The 21,015-nt window shown below is 34.6% G+C and overlaps 1 protein-coding gene across 4 annotated transcripts in view; it reads left to right on the top strand.

Annotated features, from left to right (window-relative positions):
- The window catches only part of LOC112253222 (aminopeptidase N), a 79,555-nt gene that overhangs the window by 29,609 nt on the left and 28,931 nt on the right, over nt 1-21,015 (top strand). The window lies entirely within an intron of this gene.

The following is a 21,015-nucleotide window of genomic DNA, read 5'->3' as shown; positions in this document are numbered from 1 at the left end:
CATAGAGGACATAGAGGACATAACAAAGATCAACATAGAGGACATAACAAAGACCAACATAGAGGACATAGAGGACATAACAAAGACCAACATAGAGGACATAGAGGACATAACAAAGACCAACATAGAGGACATAACATAACAAAGATCAACATAGAGGACATAGATCAACATAGAGGACATAACAAAGATCAACATAGAGGACATAACAAAGATCAACCTAGAGGACATAACAAAGATCAACATAGAGGACATAACAAAGACCAACATAGAGGACATAGAGGACATAACAAAGATCAACATAGAGGACATAGAGGACATATCAAAGATCTACATAGAGGACATAACAAAGACCAACATAGTGGACATAGAGGACATAACAAAGACCAACATAGAGGACATAGAGGACATAACAAAGACCAACATAGAAGACATAGAGGACATAACAAAGACCAACATAGAGGACATAGAGGACATAACAAAGATCAACATAGAGGACATAACAAAGATCAACATAGAGGACATAGAGGACATAACAAAGATCTACACAGAGGACATAACAAAGACCAACATAGAGGACATAGAGGACATAACAAAGATCAACATAGAGGACATAACAAACATAACAAAGATCAACATAGAGGACATAACAAAGATCAACATAGAGGACATAACAAAGATCAACATAGAGGACATAACAAAGAGGAACATAGAGGACATAACAAAGATCAACATAGAGGACATAGGACAAACAAAGATCAACATAGAGGACATAACAAAGATCAACATAGAGGACATAAGAGGACATAACAAAGATCAACATAGAGGACATATCAAAGATCAACATAGAGGACATAGAGGACATAACAAAGATCAACATAGAGGACATAACAAAGATCAACATAGAGGACATAACAAAGATCAACATAGAGGACATAACAAAGACAACATAGAGGACATAACAAAGATCAACATAGAGGACATAACAAAGATCAACATAGAGGACATAGAGGACATAACAAAGATCAACATAGAGGACATAACAAAGATCAACATAGAGGACATAACAAAGATCAACATAGAGGACATAACAAAGATAGAGGGACATAACAAAGATCAACATAGAGGACATAACAAAGATCAACATAGAGGACATAACAAAGATCAACATAGAGGACATAATCTACATAGAGGACAAACAAAGACCAACATAGAGGACATAACAAAGATCACATAGAGGACATAACAAAGATCAACATAGAGGACATAACAAAGATCAACATAGAGGACATAACAAAGATCAACATAGAGGACATAACGAAGATCTACATAGAGGACATAACAAAGACCAACATATCAACATAGAGGACATAACAAAGATCAACATAGAGGACATATCAAAGATCAACATAGAGGACATAGAGGACATAACAAAGATCAACATAGAGGACATAACAAAGATCAACATAGAGGACATAACAAAGATCAACATAGAGGACATAACAAAGATCAACATAGAGGACATAACAAAGATCAACATAGAGGACATAACAAAGATCAACATAGAGGACATAACAAAGATCAACATAGAGGACATAACAAAGATCAACATAGAGGACATAACAAAGATCAACATAGAGGACATAACAAAGATCAACATAGAGGACAAACAAAGATCAACATAGAGGACATAACAAAGATAACAACATAGAGGACATAACAAAGATCAACATAGAGGACATAACAAAGATCAACATAGAGGACATAACAAAGATCAACATAGAGGACATAACAAAGATCAACATAGAGGACATAGGACATAACAAAGACATAACAACATAGAGGACATAGAGGACATAGACCAACATAGAGGACATAACAAAGATCAACATAGAGGACATAACAAAGATCAACATAGAGGACATAACAAAGATCTACATAGAGGACATAACAAAGATCAACATAGAGGACATAAGGACAAACAAAGATCAACATAGAGGACATAGAGGACATAGAGGACATAACAAAGATCAACATAGAGGACATAACAAAGACATAGAGGACATAACAAAGACCAACATAGAGGACATAGAGGACATAACAAAGATCAACATAGAGGACATAACAAAGATCAACATAGAGGACATAACAAAGATCAACATAGAGGACATAGAGGACATAACAAAGATCAACATAGGACATAACAAAGACATAGAGGACATAACAAAGACCAACATAGAGGACATAACAAAGACAACATAGAGGACATAACAAAGATCAACATAGAGGACATAGAGGACATAACAAAGATCAACATAGAGGACATAACAAAGATCAACATAGAGGACATAACAAAGATCAACATAGAGGACATAACAAAGATCAACATAGAGGACATAGAGGACATATCAAAGATCTACATAGAGGACATAACAAAGATCTACATAGAGGACATAACAAAGACCAACATAGAGGACATAACAAAGACCAACATAGAGGACATAACAAAGATCAACATAGAGGACATAGAGGACATAACAAATATCAACATAGAGGACATATCAAATATCAACATAGAGGACATAACAAAGACCAACATAGAGGACATAACAAAGATCTACATAGAGGACATAACGAAGATCTACATAGAGGACATAGAGGACATAACAAAGATCAACATAGAGGACATAACAAAGATCAACATAGAGGACATAGAGGACATAACAAAGATCAACATAGAGGACATAACAAAGATCTACATAGAGGACATAGAGGACATAACAAAGACCAACATAGAGGACATAACAAAGATCAACATAGAGGACATAACAAATATCAACATAGAGGACATAACAAAGATCAACATAGAGGACATAGAGGACATAACAAAGATCTACATAGAGGACATAACAAAGATCAACACAGAGGACATAACAAAGACCAACATAGAGGACATAACAAAGATCTACATAGAGGACATAACAAAGATCAACATAGAGGACATAACAAAGACCAACATAGAGGACATAACAAAGTTCAACATAGAGGACATAGAGGACATAACAAAGATCAACATAGAGGACATAACAAAGACCAACATAGAGGACATAACAAAGATCTACATAGAGGACATAGAGGACATAACAAAGACCAACATAGAGGACATAACAAAGATCTACATAGAGGACATAACAAAGATCAACATAGAGGACATAACAAAGACCAACATAGAGGACATAACAAAGGTCAACAATGAGGACATAACAAATGCCAACATAGAGGACATAACAAAGATCAACATAGAGGACATAACAAAGATCTACATAGAGGAATAACAAATACCAACATAGAGGACATAACAAAGATCTACATAGAGGACATAACAAAGATCAACATAGAGGACATAACAAGATCAACATAGAGGACATAACAAAGATCAACATAGAGACATAGAGGACATAACAAAGATCAACATAGAGGACATAACAAAGATCAACATAGAGGACATAACAAAGACCAACATAGAGGACATAACAAAGATCAACATAGAGGACATAGAGGACATATCAAAGATCAACATAGAGGACATAGAGGACATATCAAAGATCAACATAGAGGACATAGAGGACATAACAAAGATCAACATAGAGGACATATCAAAGATCAACATAGAGAACATAGAGGACATAACAAAGATCAACATAGAGGACATAACAAAGATCAACATAGAGGACATAGAGGACATAACAAAGATCAACATAGAGGACATAACAAAGATCAACATAGAGGACATAACAAAGATCAACATAGAGGACATAACAAAGACCAACATAGAGGACATAACAAAGATCAACATAGAGGACATAACAAAGATCAACATAGAGGACATAACAAAGATCAACATAGAGGACATAACAAAGATCAACATAGAGGACATAACAAAGATCAACATAGAGGACATAACAAAGACCAACATAGAGGACATAACAAAGACCAACATAGAGGACATAACAAAGATCAACATAGAGGACATAACAAAGATCTACATAGAGGACATAACAAAGATCAACATAGAGGACATAACAAAGATCTACATAGAGGACATAAAGGACATAACAAAGACCAACATAGAGGACATAACAAAGATCTACATAGAGGACATATCAAATATCAACATAGAGGACATAACAAAGACCAACATAGAGGACATAACAAAGATCTACATAGAGGACATAGAGGACATAACAAAGATCAACATAGAGGACATAACAAATATCAACATAGAGGACATATCAAAAATCAACATAGAGGACATAACAAAGATCAACATAGAGGACATAATAAATATCAACATAGAGGACATAACGAAGATCTACATAGAGGACATAACAAAGACCAACATATAGGACATAACAAAGATCTACATAGAGGACATATCAAATATCAACATAGAGGACATAACAAAGATCAACATAGAGGACATATCAAATATCAACATAGAGGACATAGAGGACATAACAAAGATCAACATAGAGGACATAACAAAGACCAACATAGAGGACATAACAAAGATCAACATAGAGGACATATCAAAGATCTACATAGAGGACATAACAAAGATCAACATAGAGGACATAACAACGATCTACATAGAGGACATATCAAAGATTAACATAGAGGACATAGAGGACATAACAAAGATCAACATAGAGGACATAGAGTACATAACAAAGATCAACATAGAGGACATATCAAATATCAACAGAGGACATATCAAATATCAACATAGAGGACATAACAAAGATCTACATAGAGGACATAACAAAGACCAACATAGAGGACATAACAAAGATCAACATAGAGGACATAGAGGACATAACAAATATCAACATAGAGGACATAACAAAGACCAACATAGAGGACATAGAGGACATAACAAATATCAACATAGAGGACATAGAGGACATAGCAAATATCAACATAGAGGACATAGAGGACATAGCAAATATCAACATAGAGGACATAGAGGACATAACAAAGATCAACATAGAGGACATAACAAAGATCTACATAGAGGACATAACGAAGATCTACATAGAGGACATAGAGGACATAACAAAGATCAACATAGAGGACATAACAAAGATCAACATAGAGGACATAGAGGACATAGAGGACATAACAAATATCAACATAGAGGACATAGAGGACATAACAAAGATCAACATAGAGGACATAACAAAGATCAACATAGAGGACATAACAAAGATCAACATAGAGGACATAACAAAGATCAACCTAGAGGACATAACAAAGATCAACATAGAGGACATAACAAAGACCAACATAGAGGACATAGAGGACATAACAAAGATCAACATAGAGGACATAGAGGACATATCAAAGATCTACATAGAGGACATAACAAAGACCAACATAGTGGACATAGAGGACATAACAAAGACCAACATAGAGGACATAACAAAGATCAACATAGAGGACATAACAAAGATCAACATAGAGGACATAGAGGACATAACAAAGATCTACATAGAGGACATAACAAAGATCAACATAGAGGACATAGACAAAAAGACAACATAGAGGACATAGAGGACATAACAAAGATCAACATAGAGGACATAGAGGACATAACAAAGACCAACATAGAGGACATAGAGGACATAACAAAGATCAACATAGAGGACATAACAAAGATCAACATAGAGGACATAGAGGACATAACAAAGATCTACACAGAGGACATAACAAAGACCAACATAGAGGACATAGAGGACATAACAAAGACCAACATAGAGGACGTAAAAAAGACCAACATAGAGGACATAGAGGACATAACAAAGATCAACATAGAGGACATAACAAAGATCAACATAGAGGACATAACGAAGATCTACATAGAGGACATAACAAAGATCAACATAGAGGACATAAGGACAAAGATCAACATAGAGGACATAACAAAGATCAACATAGAGGACATAGAGGACATATCAAAGATCAACATAGAGGACATAACAAAGATCAACATAGAGGACATATCAAAGATCAACATAGAGAACATAGAGGACATAACAAAGATCAACATAGAGGACATAACAAAGATCAACATAGAGGACATAACAAAGATCAACATAGAGGACATAACAAAGACCAACATAGAGGACATAACAAAGATCAACATAGAGGACATAACAAAGATCAACATAGAGGACATAACAAAGATCAACATAGAGGACATAACAAAGATCAACATAGAGGACATAACAAAGATCAACATAGAGGACATATCAAAGACCAACATAGAGGACATAACAAAGACCGACATAGAGGACATAACAAAGATCAACATAGAGGACATAACAAAGATCTACATAGAGGACATAACAAAGATCAACATAGAGGACATAACAAAGATCAACATAGAGGACATAACAAAGATCTACATAGAGGACATAAAGGACATAACAAAGACCAACATAGAGGACATAACAAAGATCTACATAGAGGACATAACAAAGATCAACATAGAGGACATAACAAAGATCAACATAGAGGACATAACAAATATCAACATAGAGGACATAACGAAGATCTACATAGAGGACATAACAAAGACCAACATATAGGACATAACAAAGATCTACATAGAGGACATATCAAATATCAACATAGAGGACATAACAAAGATCAACATAGAGGACATATCAAATATCAACATAGAGGACATAGAGGACATAACAAAGATCAACATAGAGGACATAACAAAGATCAACATAGAGGACATAACAAAGATCAACATAGAGGACATAGAGGACATATCAAAGATCTACATAGAGGACATAACAAAGATCAACATAGAGGACATAACAAAGATCAACATAGAGGACATAACAAAGATCAACATAGAGGACATAACAAAGATCAACATAGAGGACATAGAGGACATAACAAATATCAACATAGAGGACATAGAGGACATAGAGGACATAACAAAGATCAACATAGAGGACATAACAAAGATCTACATAGAGGACATAGAGGACATAACAAAGACCAACATAGAGGACATAACAAACAAAGATCAACATAGAGGACATAACAAATATCAACATAGAGGACATAACAAAGATCAACATAGAGGACATAAGGACATAACAAAGATCTACATAGAGGACATAACAAAAAGATCAACATAGAGGACATAACAAAGACCAACATAGAGGACATAACAAAGAACATAGAGGACATAACAAAGATCAACATAGAGGACATAGAGGACATAACAAAGATCTACATAGAGGACATAACAAAGATCAACATAGAGGACATAACAAAGACCAACATAGAGGACATAACAAAGATCAACATAGAGGACATAGAGGACAAAGATCTACATAGAGGACATAACAAAGATCAACATAGAGGACATAACAAAGATCAACATAGAGGACATAACAAAGAGAGGACATAACAAAGATCAACATAGAGGACATAACAAAGATCAACATAGAGGACATAGAGGACATAACAAAGATCTACATAGAGGACATAACAAAGATCAACATAGAGGACATAACAAAGACCAACATAGAGGACATAACAAAGTTCAACATAGAGGACATAACAAAGATCAACATAGAGGACATAGAGGACATAACAAAGATCTACATAGAGGACATAACAAAGATCAACATAGAGGACATAACAAAGACCAACATAGAGGACATAACAAAGATCAACATAGAGGACATAGAGGACATAACAAAGATCTACATAGAGGACATAACAAAGATCAACATAGAGGACATAACAAAGACCAACATAGAGGACATAACAAAGACAACATAGAGGACATAACAAAGATCAACATAGAGGACATAGAGGACATAACAAAGATCTACATAGAGGACATAACAAAGATCAACATAGAGGACATAACAAAGACCAACATAGAGGACATAACAAAGATCAACATAGAGGACATAACAAAGATCAACATAGAGGACATAGAGGACATAACAAAGATCAACATAGAGGACATAGAGGACATAGAGGACATAACAAAGATCAACATAGAGGACATAACAAAGATCAACATAGAGGACATAGGACATAACAAAGACCAACATAGAGGACATAACAAAGATCAACATAGAGGACATAACAAATATCAACATAGAGGACATAACAAAGATCAACATAGAGGACATAGAGGACATAACAAAGATCTACATAGAGGACATAACAAAGATCAACACAGAGGACATAACAAAGACCAACATAGAGGACATAGAGGACATAACAAAGATCTACATAGAGGACATAACAAAGATCAACATAGAGGACATAACAAAGACCAACATAGAGGACATAACAAAGTTCAACATAGAGGACATAGAGGACATAACAAAGATCAACATAGAGGACATAACAAAGACCAACATAGAGGACATAACAAAGATCTACATAGAGGACATAGAGGACATAACAAAGACCAACATAGAGGACATAACAAAGATCTACATAGAGGACATAACAAAGATCAACATAGAGGACATAACAAAGACCAACATAGAGGACATAACAAAGATCAACATAGAGGACATAACAAATGCCAACATAGAGGACATAACAAAGATCAACATAGAGGACATAACAAAGATCTACATAGAGGAATTAACAAATACCAACATAGAGGACATAACAAAGATCTACATAGAGGACATAACAAAGATCAACATAGAGGACATAACAAAGATCAACATAGAGGACATGACAAAGATCAACATAGAAGACATAGAGGACATAACAAAGATCAACATAGAGGACATAACAAAGATCAACATAGAGGACATAACAAAGACCAACATAGAGGACATAACAAAGATCAACATAGAGGACATAGAGGACATATCAAAGATCAACATAGAGGACATAGAGGACATATCAAAGATCAACATAGAGGACATAGAGGACATAACAAAGATCAACATAGAGGACATATCAAAGATCAACATAGAGAACATAGAGACATAACAAAGATCAACATAGAGGACATAACAAAGATCAACATAGAGGACATAGAGGACATAACAAAGATCAACATAGAGGACATAACAAAGATCAACATAGAGGACATAACAAAGATCTACATAGAGGACATAACAAAGATCAACATAGAGGACATAACAAAGATCAACATAGAGGACATAACAAAGATCAACATAGAGGACATAACAAAGATCAACATAGAGGACATAACAAAGATCAACATAGAGGACATAACAAAGATCAACATAGAGGACATAACAAAGACCAACATAGAGGACATAACAAAGACCAACATAGAGGACATAACAAAGATCAACATAGAGGACATAACAAAGATCACATAGAGGACATAACAAAGATCAACATAGAGGACATAACAAAGATCAACATAGAGGACATAGAGGACATAACAAAGACCAACATAGAGGACATAACAAAGATCTACATAGAGGACATAACAAATATCAACATAGAGGACATAACAAAGACCAACATAGAGGACATAGAGGACATAACAAAGACCAACATAGAGGACATAACAAAGATCACATAGAGGACATAGAGGACATAACAAAGATCAACATAGAGGACATAACAAAGATCAACATAGAGGACATAACAAAAATCAACATAGAGGACATAACAAAGATCAACATAGAGGACATAATAAATATCAACATAGAGGACATAACAAAGATCAACATAGAGGACATAACAAAGACCAACATATAGGACATAACAAAGAACAAAAAGATCAACATAGAGGACATAACAAATATCAACATAGAGGACATAACAAAGATCAACATAGAGGACATAACAAAGATCAAATAGAGGACATATCAACAACATAGAGGACATAGAGGACATAACAAAGATCAACATAGAGGACATAACAAAGACCAACATAGAGGACATAACAAAGATCAACATAGAGGACATATCAAAGATCAACATAGAGGACATAACAAAGATCAACATAGAGGACATAACAACGATCTACATAGAGGACATATCAAAGATTAACATAGAGGACATAGAGGACATAACAAAGATCAACATAGAGGACATAGAGTACAAAGATCAACATAGAGGACATATCAAATATCAACAGAGGACATATCAAATATCAACATAGAGGACATAACAAAGATCTACATAGAGGACATAACAAAGACCAACATAGAGGACATAACAAAGATCAACATAGAGGACATAGAGGACATAACAAATATCAACATAGAGGACATAACAAAGACCAACATAGAGGACATAACAAAGATCAACATAGAGGACATAGAGGAATAGAAATCAACATAGAGGACATAGAGGAATAGAAATCAACATAGAGGACATAGAGGACAAACAAAGATCAACATAGAGGACATAACAAAGATCAACATAGAGGACATAGAGACATAACAAAGATCAACATAGAGGACATAACAAAGATCAACATAGAGGACATAGAGGACATAACAAAGATCAACATAGAGGACATACATAACAAAGATCAACATAGAGGACATAACAAAGATCAACATAGAGGACATAACAAAGATCAACATAGAGGACATAACAAAGAGGGACATAACAAAGATCAACATAGAGGACATAACAAAGATCAACATAGAGGACATAACAAAGATCAACATAGAGGACATAACAAAGATCAACATAGAGGACATAACAAAGACCAACATAGAGGACATAACAAAGATCAACATAGAGGACATAACAAAGATCAACATAGAGGATCACATAGAGGACATAACAAAGATAACAACATAGACATAGGACATAACAAAGATCAACATAGAGGACATAACAAAGATCAACATAGAGGACATAACAAAGATCAACATAGAGGACATAACAAAGATCAACATAGAGGACATAACAAAGATCAACATAGAGGACATAACAAAGATCAACATAGAGGACATAACAAAGATCAACATAGAGGACATAACAAAGATCAACATAGAGGACATAGAGGACATCAACAAAGACATAACAAAGATCAACATAGAGGACATAACAAAGATCATCAACATAGAGGACATAACAAAGATCAACATAGAGGACATAACAAAGACCAACATAGAGGACATAACAAAGATCAACATACATAGAGGACATAACAAAGATCAACATAGAGGACATAACAAAGATCTACACAGAGGACATAACAAAGACCAACATAGAGGACATAGAGGACATAACAAAGACCAACATAGAGGACATAACAAAGACCAACATAGAGGACATAAAAAAGACCAACATAGAGGACATAACAAAGATCAACATAGAGGACATAACAAAGATCAACATAGAGGACATAACGAAGATCTACATAGAGGACATATCAAAGATCAACATAGAGGACATAGAGGACATAACAAAGATCAACATAGAGGACATAAGGACATAAAAAGATCAACATAGAGGACATAACAAAGATCAACATAGAGGACATAACAAAGATCAACATAGAGGACATAACAAAGATCAACATAGAGGACATAGGACAAAGATCAACATAGAGGACATAACAAAGATCAACATAGAGGACATAACAAAGATCAACATAGAGGACATAACAACAAAGATCAACATAGAGGACATAACAAAGATCAACATAGAGGACATAACAAAGATCAACATAGAGGACATAACAAAGATCAACATAGAGGACATAACAAAGATCAACATAGAGGACATAAGGACAAACAAAGATCAACATAGAGGACATAACAAAGATCAACATAGAGGACATAACAAAGATCAACATAGAGGACATAGAGGACAAAGATCAACATAGAGGACATAACAAAGATCAACATAGAGGACATAACAAAGATCAACATAGAGGACATAACAAAGATCAACATAGAGGACATAACAAATATCAACATAGAGGACATAACAAAGATCAACATAGAGGACATAACAAAGATCAACATAGAGGACATAACAAAGATCAACATAGAGGACATAACAAAGATCAACATAACATAGAGGACATAACAAAGATCAACATAGAGGACATAACAAAGATCAACATAGAGGACATAACAAAGACAACATAACAAAGTAGAGGACATAGAGGACATAACAAAGATCAACATAGAGGACATAACAAAGACCAACATAGAGGACATAACAAAGATCTAACATAGAGGACATAGAGGACATAACAAAGATCAACATAGAGGACATAACAAAGACCAACATAGAGGACATAACAAAGGTCAACAAAGAGGACATAACAAATGCCAACATAGAGGACATAACAAAGATCTACATAGAGGAATTAACAAATACCAACATAGAGGACATAACAAAGATCTACATAGAGGACATAGAGGACATAACAAAGATCAACATAGAGGACATAACAAAGATCTACATAGAGGAATTAACAAATACCAACATAGAGGACATAACAAAGATCTACATAGAGGACATAACAAAGATCAACATAGAGGACATAACAAAGATCAACATAGAGGACATAACAAAGATCAACATAGAGACATAGAGGACATAACAAAGATCAACATAGAGGACATAACAAAGATCAACATAGAGGACATAACAAAGATCAACATAGAGGACATAACAAAGATCAACATAGAGGACATAGAGGACATAACAAAGATCAACATAGAGGACATAACAAAGATCAACATAGAGGACATAACAAAGACCAACATAGAGGACATAACAAAGATCAACATAGAGGACATAACAAAGATCAACATAGAGGACATAACAAAGATCACATAGAGGACATAACAAAGATCAACATAGAGGACATAACAAAGATCAACATAGAGGACATAACAAAGATCAACATAGAGGACATAGAGGACATAACAAAGATCAACATAGAGGACATAACAAAGATCAACATAGAGGACATAACAAAGATCAACATAGAGGACATAACAAAGATCAACATAGAGGACATAACAAAGACAACATAGAGGACATAGAGGACATAACAAAGATCAACATAGAGGACATAACAAAGATCAACATAGAGGACATAACAAAGACCAACATAGAGGACATAACAAAGATCAACATAGAGGACATAACAAAGATCAACATAGAGGACATAGAGGACATAACAAAGATCAACATAGAGGACATAACAAAGATCAACATAGAGGACATAACAAACAAAGATCAACATAGAGGACATAACAAAGATCAACATAGAGGACATAACAAAGACCAACATAGAGGACATAGAGGACATAACAAAGATCAACATAGAGGACATAACAAATATCAACATAGAGGACATAACAAAGATCAACATAGAGGACATAACAAAGATCAACATAGAGGACATAACAAAGATCAACATAGAGGACATAACAAAGATCAACATAGAGGACATAGAGGACATAACAAAGATCAACATAGAGGACATAACAAAGATCAACATAGAGGACATAACAAAGACCAACATAGAGGACATAACAACATAGAGGACATAGAGGACATAACAAAGATCAACATAGAGGACATAACAAAGACCAACATAGAGGACATAACAAAGATCAACATAGAGGACATAACAAAAGATCAACATAGAGGACATAACAAAGATCACATAGAGGACATAACAAAGATCAACATAGAGGACATAACAAAGATCAACATAGAGGACATAACAAATGCCAACATAGAGACATAACAAAGACAACATAGAGGACATAACAAAGATCAACATAGAGGACATAACAAATACAACATAGAGGACATAACAAAGACATAACAAAGATCAACATAGAGGACATAACAAAGATCAACATAGAGGACATAACAAAGATCAACATAGAGGACATAACAAAGATCAACATAGAGGACATAGAGGACATAACAAAGATCAACATAGAGGACATAACAAAGATCAACAACATAGAGGACATAACAAAGATCAACATAGAGGACATAACAAAGATCAACATAGAGGACATAAACAAAGATCAACATAGAGGACATAACAAAGATCAACATACATAGAGGACATAACAAAGATCAACATAGAGGACATAACAAAGATCAACATAGAGGACATAACAAAGATCAACATAGAGGACATAACAAAGATCAACATAGAGGACATAACAAAAAGATCAACATAGAGGACATAACAAAGATCAACATAGAGGACATAACAAAGATCAACATAGAGGACATAACAAAGATCAACATAGAGGACATAACAAAGATCAACATAGAGGACATAACAAAGACCAACATAGAGGACATAACAAAGATCAACATAGAGGACATAGATCTACATAGAGGACATAACAAAGATCAACATAGAGGACATAACAAAGATCAACATAGAGGACATAACAAAGATCAACATAGAGGACATAACAAAGATCAACATAGAGGACATAACAAAGATCAACATAGAGGACATAACAAAGACCAACATAGAGGACATAGAGGACATAACAAAGATCAACATAGAGGACATAACAAAGATCTACATAGAGGACATAGAGGACATAACAAAGATCAACATAGAGGACATAACAAATATCAACATAGAGGACATAAAAAAGATCAACATAGAGGACATAACAAAGATCAACATAGAGGACATAACAAAGATCAACATAGAGGACATAACAAAGATCTACATAGAGGACATAACAAAGATCTACATAGAGGACATAACAAAGATCAACATAGAGGACATATCAAAAATCAACATAGAGGACATAACAAAGATCAACATAGAGGACATAATAAATATCAACATAGAGGACATAGAGGACATAACAAAGATCAACATAGAGGACATAACAAAGACCAACATAGAGGACATAACAAAGATCAACATAGAGGACATATCAAAGATCTACATAGAGGACATAACAAAGATCAACATAGAGGACATAACAACGATCTACATAGAGGACATATCAAAGATTAACATAGAGGACATAGAGGACATAACAAAGATCAACATAGAGGACATAGAGGACATAACAAAGATCAACATAGAGGACATATCAAATATCAACAGAGGACATAGAGGACATAACAAAGATCAACATAGAGGACATAACAAAGATCTACATAGAGGACATAACAAAGATCAACATAGAGGACATAGAGGACATAACAAATCAACATAGAGGACATATCAAAGATCAACATAGAGGACATAGAGGACATAACAAAGATCAACATAGAGGACATAGAGGACATAACAAAGATCAACATAGAGGACATAGAGGACATAACAAAGATCAACATAGAGGACATAGAGGACATATCAAAGATCAACATAGAGGACATAACAAAGATCAACATAGAGGACATATCAAAGATCAACATAGAGAACATAGAGGACATAACAAAGATCAACATAGAGGACATAACAAAGATCAACATAGAGGACATAGAGGACATAGAGGACATAACAAATATCAACATAGAGGACATAGAGGACATAGAGGACATAACAAAGATCAACATAGAGGACATAACAAAGATCTACATAGAGGACATAGAGGACATAACAAAGACCAACAGAGGACATAGAGGACATAACAAAGATCAACATAGAGGACATAACAAATATCAACATAGAGGACATAACAAAGATCAACATAGAGGACATAGAGGACATAACAAAGATCTACATAGAGGACATAACAAAGATCAACATAGAGGACATAACAAAGATCAACATAGAGGACATAGAGGACATAACAAAGATCAACATAGAGGACATAACAAAGACCAACATAGAGGACATAACAAAGACCAACATAGAGGACATAACAAAGTTCAACATAGAGGACATAGAGGACATAACAAAGATCAACATAGAGGACATAACAAAGATCAACATAGAGGACATAACAAAGATCTACATAGAGGACATAGAGGACATAACAAAGACCAACATAGAGGACATAACAAAGATCTACATAGAGGACATAGAGGACATAACAAAGATCAACATAGAGGACATAACAAAGACAACATAGAGGACATAACAAAGACCAACATAGAGGACATAACAAAGATCAACATAGAGGACATAACAAAGATCAACATAGAGGACATAGAGGACATAACAAAGATCAACATAGAGGACATAACAAAGATCTACATAGAGGACATAACAAAGATCAACATAGAGGACATAACAAAGATCTACATAGAGGACATAACAAAGATCAACATAGAGGACATAACAAAGATCAACATAGAGGACATAACAAAGATCAACATAGAGGACATAACAAAGATCAACATAGAGGACATAACAAAGATCAACATAGAGGACATAACAAAGATCAACATAGAGGACATGACAAAGATCAACATAGAAGACATAGAGGACATAACAAAGATCAACATAGAGGACATAACAAAGATCAACATAGAGGACATAACAAAGACCAACATAGAGGACATAACAAAGATCAACATAGAGGACATAACAAAGATCAACATAGAGGACATAGAGGACATAACAAAGATCTACATAGAGGACATAACAAAGATCAACATAGAGGACATAACAAAGACCAACATAGAGGACATAACAAAGATCAACATAGAGGACATAGAGGACATAACAAAGATCTACATAGAGGACATAACAAAGATCAACATAGAGGACATAACAAAGACCAACATAGAGGACATAACAAAGACCAACATAGAGGACATAACAAAGATCAACATAGAGGACATAACAAAGATCAACATAGAGGACATAACAAAGATCAACATAGAGGACATAACAAAGACCAACATAGAGGACATAACAAAGATCTACATAGAGGACATAACGAAGATCTACATAGAGGACATAGAGGACATAACAAAGATCAACATAGAGGACATAACAAAGATCAACATAGAGGACATAGAGGACATAACAAAGATCAACATAGAGGACATAACAAAGATCTACATAGAGGACATAGAGGACATAACAAAGACCAACATAGAGGACATAACAAAGATCAACATAGAGGACATAACAAATATCAACATAGAGGACATAACAAAGATCAACATAGAGGACATAGAGGACATAACAAAGATCTACATAGAGGACATAACAAAGATCAACACAGAGGACATAACAAAGACCAACATAGAGGACATAGAGGACATAACAAAGATCTACATAGAGGACATAACAAAGATCAACATAGAGGACATAACAAAGACCAACATAGAGGACATAACAAAGTTCAACATAGAGGACATAGAGGACATAACAAAGATCAACATAGAGGACATAACAAAGACCAACATAGGGACATAACAAAGATCTACATAGAGGACATAGAGGACATAACAAAGACCAACATAGAGGACATAACAAAGATCTACATAGAGGACATAACAAAGATCAACATAGAGGACATAACAAAGACCAACATAGAGGACATAACAAAGATCAACAATGAGGACATAACAAATAACATAGAGGACATAACAAAGATCAACATAGAGGACATAACAAAGATCTACATAGAGGAATTAACAAATACCAACATAGAGGACATAACAAAGATCAACATAGAGGACATAACAAAGATCAACATAGAGGACATAACAAAGATCAACATAGAGGACATAACAAAGATCAACATAGAAGACATAGAGGACATAACAAAGATCAACATAGAGGACATAACAAAGATCAACATAGAGGACATAACAAAGACCAACATAGAGGACATAACAAAGATCAACATAGAGGACATAGAGGACATATCAAAGATCAACATAGAGGACATAAGGACAAAGATCAACATAGAGGACATAGAGGACATAACAAAGATCTACACAGAGGACATAACAAAGACCAACATAGAGGACATAGAGGACATAACAAAGATCAACATAGAGGACATAACAAAGATCAACATAGAGGACATAGAGGACATAACAAAGATCAACATAGAGGACATAACAAAGATCAACATAGAGGACATAACAAAGATCTACATAGAGGACATAACAAAGACCAACATAGAGGACATAACAAAGATCAACATAGAGGACATAACAAAGATCAACATAGAGGACATAACAAAGATCAACATAGAGGACATAACAAAGATCAACATAGAGGACATAACAAAGATCAACATAGAGGACATAACAAAGACCAACATAGAGGACATAACAAAGACCAACATAGAGGACATAACAAAGATCAACATAGAGGACATAACAAAGATCTAACATAGAGGACATAACAAAGATCAACATAGAGGACATAACAAAGATCAACATAGAGGACATAAAGGACATAACAAAGACCAACATAGAGGACATAACAAAGATCTACATAGAGGACATATCAAATATCAACATAGAGGACATAACAAAGACCAACATAGAGGACATAGAGGACATAACAAAGACCAACATAGAGGACATAACAAAGATCTACATAGAGGACATAGAGGACATAACAAAGATCAACATAGAGGACATAACAAATATCAACATAGAGGACATATCAAAAATCAACATAGAGGACATAACAAAGATCAACATAGAGGACATAATAAATATCAACATAGAGGACATAACGAAGATCTACATAGAGGACATAACAAAGACCAACATATAGGACATAACAAAGATCTACATAGAGGACATAACAAAGATCTACATAGAGGACATATCAAATATCAACATAGAGGACATAACAAAGATCAACATAGAGGACATATCAAATATCAACATAGAGGACATAGAGGACATAACAAAGATCAACATAGAGGACATAACAAAGATCAACATAGAGGACATAACAAAGACAACATAGAGGACATAACAAAGATCAACATAGAGGACATATCAAAGATCTACATAGAGGACATAACAAAGATCAACATAGAGGACATAACAACGATCTACATAGAGGACATATCAAAGATTAACATAGAGGACATAGAGGACATAACAAAGATCAACATAGAGGACATAGAGGACATAACAAAGATCAACATAGAGGACATATCAAATATCAACAGAGGACATATCAAATATCAACATAGAGGACATAACAAAGATCTACATAGAGGACATAACAAAGACCAACATAGAGGACATAACAAAGATCAACATAGAGGACATAGAGGACATAACAAATATCAACATAGAGGACATAACAAAGACCAACATAGAGGACATAGAGGACATAACAAATATCAACATAGAGGACATAGAGGACATAGCAAATATCAACATAGAGGACATAGAGGACATAGCAAATATCAACATAGAGGACATAGAGGACATAACAAAGATCAACATAGAGGACATAACAAAGATCTACATAGAGGACATAGAGGACATAACAAAGATCAACATAGAGGACATAACAAAGATCAACATAGAGGACATAGAGGACATAACAAATATCAACATAGAGGACATAGAGGACATAACAAAGATCAACATAGAGGACATAACAAAGATCTACATAGAGGACATAGAGGACATAACAAAGACCAACATAGAGGACATAGAGGACATAACAAAGATCAACATAGAGGACATAACAAATATCAACATAGAGGACATAACAAAGATCAACATAGAGGACATAGAGGACATAACAAAGATCAACATAGAGGACATAACAAATATCAACATAGAGGACATAACAAAGATCAACATAGAGGACATAGAGGACATAACAAAGATCTACATAGAGGACATAACAAAGATCAACATAGAGGACATAACAAAGACCAACATAGAGGACATAACAAAGTTCAACATAGAGGACATAGAGGACATAACAAAGATCAACATAGAGGACATAACAAAGACCAACATAGAGGACATAACAAAGATCTACATAGAGGACATAGAGGACATAACAAAGACCAACATAGAGGACATAACAAAGATCTACATAGAGGACATAGAGGACATAACAAAGATCAACATAGAGGACATAACAAAGACCAACATAGAGGACATAACAAAGACCAACATAGAGGACATAACAAAGTTCAACATAGAGGACATAACAAATGTCAACATAGAGGACATAGAGGACAGAACAAAGATCAACATAGAGGACATAACAAAGATCTACATAGAGGAATTAACAAATACCAACATAGAGGACATAACAAAGATCTACATAGAGGACATAACAAAGATCAACATAGAGGACATAACAAAGATCAACATAGAGGACATGACAAAGATCAACATAGAAGACAGAGAGGACATAACAAAGATCAACATAGAGGACATAACAAAGATCAACATAGAGGACATAACAAAGATCAACATAGAGGACATGACAAAGATCAACATAGAGACAGAGGACATAACAAAGATCAACATAGAGGACATAACAAAGATCAACATAGAGGACATAACAAAGATCAACATAGAGGACATAACAAAGATCAACATAGAGGACATAACAAAAAGATCAACATAGAGGACATAACAAAGATCAACATAGTTCATAACAAAGACCAACATAGAGGACATAACAAAGATCAACATAGAGGACATAACAAAGATCAACATAGAGGACATAACAAAGATCAACATAGAGGACATAACAAAGATCAACATAGAGGACATAACAAAGATCAACAACACATAGAGGACATAACAAAGATCAACATAGAGGACATAAGGACAAACAAAGATCAACATAGAGGACATAACAAAGATCAACATAGAGGACATAACAAAGATCAACATAGAGGACATAACAAAGATCAACATAGAGGACATAACAAAGACCAACATAGAGGACATAACAAAGATCAACATAGAGGACATAGAGGACATAACAAAGATCAACATAGAGGACATAACAAAGATCAACATAGAGGACATAAACAAAGATCAACATAGAGGACATAAAAG

The sequence above is a fragment of the Oncorhynchus tshawytscha genome, unplaced genomic scaffold (genome assembly GCF_018296145.1).
Source record: "Oncorhynchus tshawytscha isolate Ot180627B unplaced genomic scaffold, Otsh_v2.0 Un_contig_4078_pilon_pilon, whole genome shotgun sequence".
Taxonomy (NCBI): Eukaryota; Metazoa; Chordata; class Actinopteri; order Salmoniformes; family Salmonidae; genus Oncorhynchus; species Oncorhynchus tshawytscha.
The sequence above is the reverse complement of the archived record's forward strand: the minus strand, read 5'-3'. Positions and strand labels throughout refer to the sequence as shown.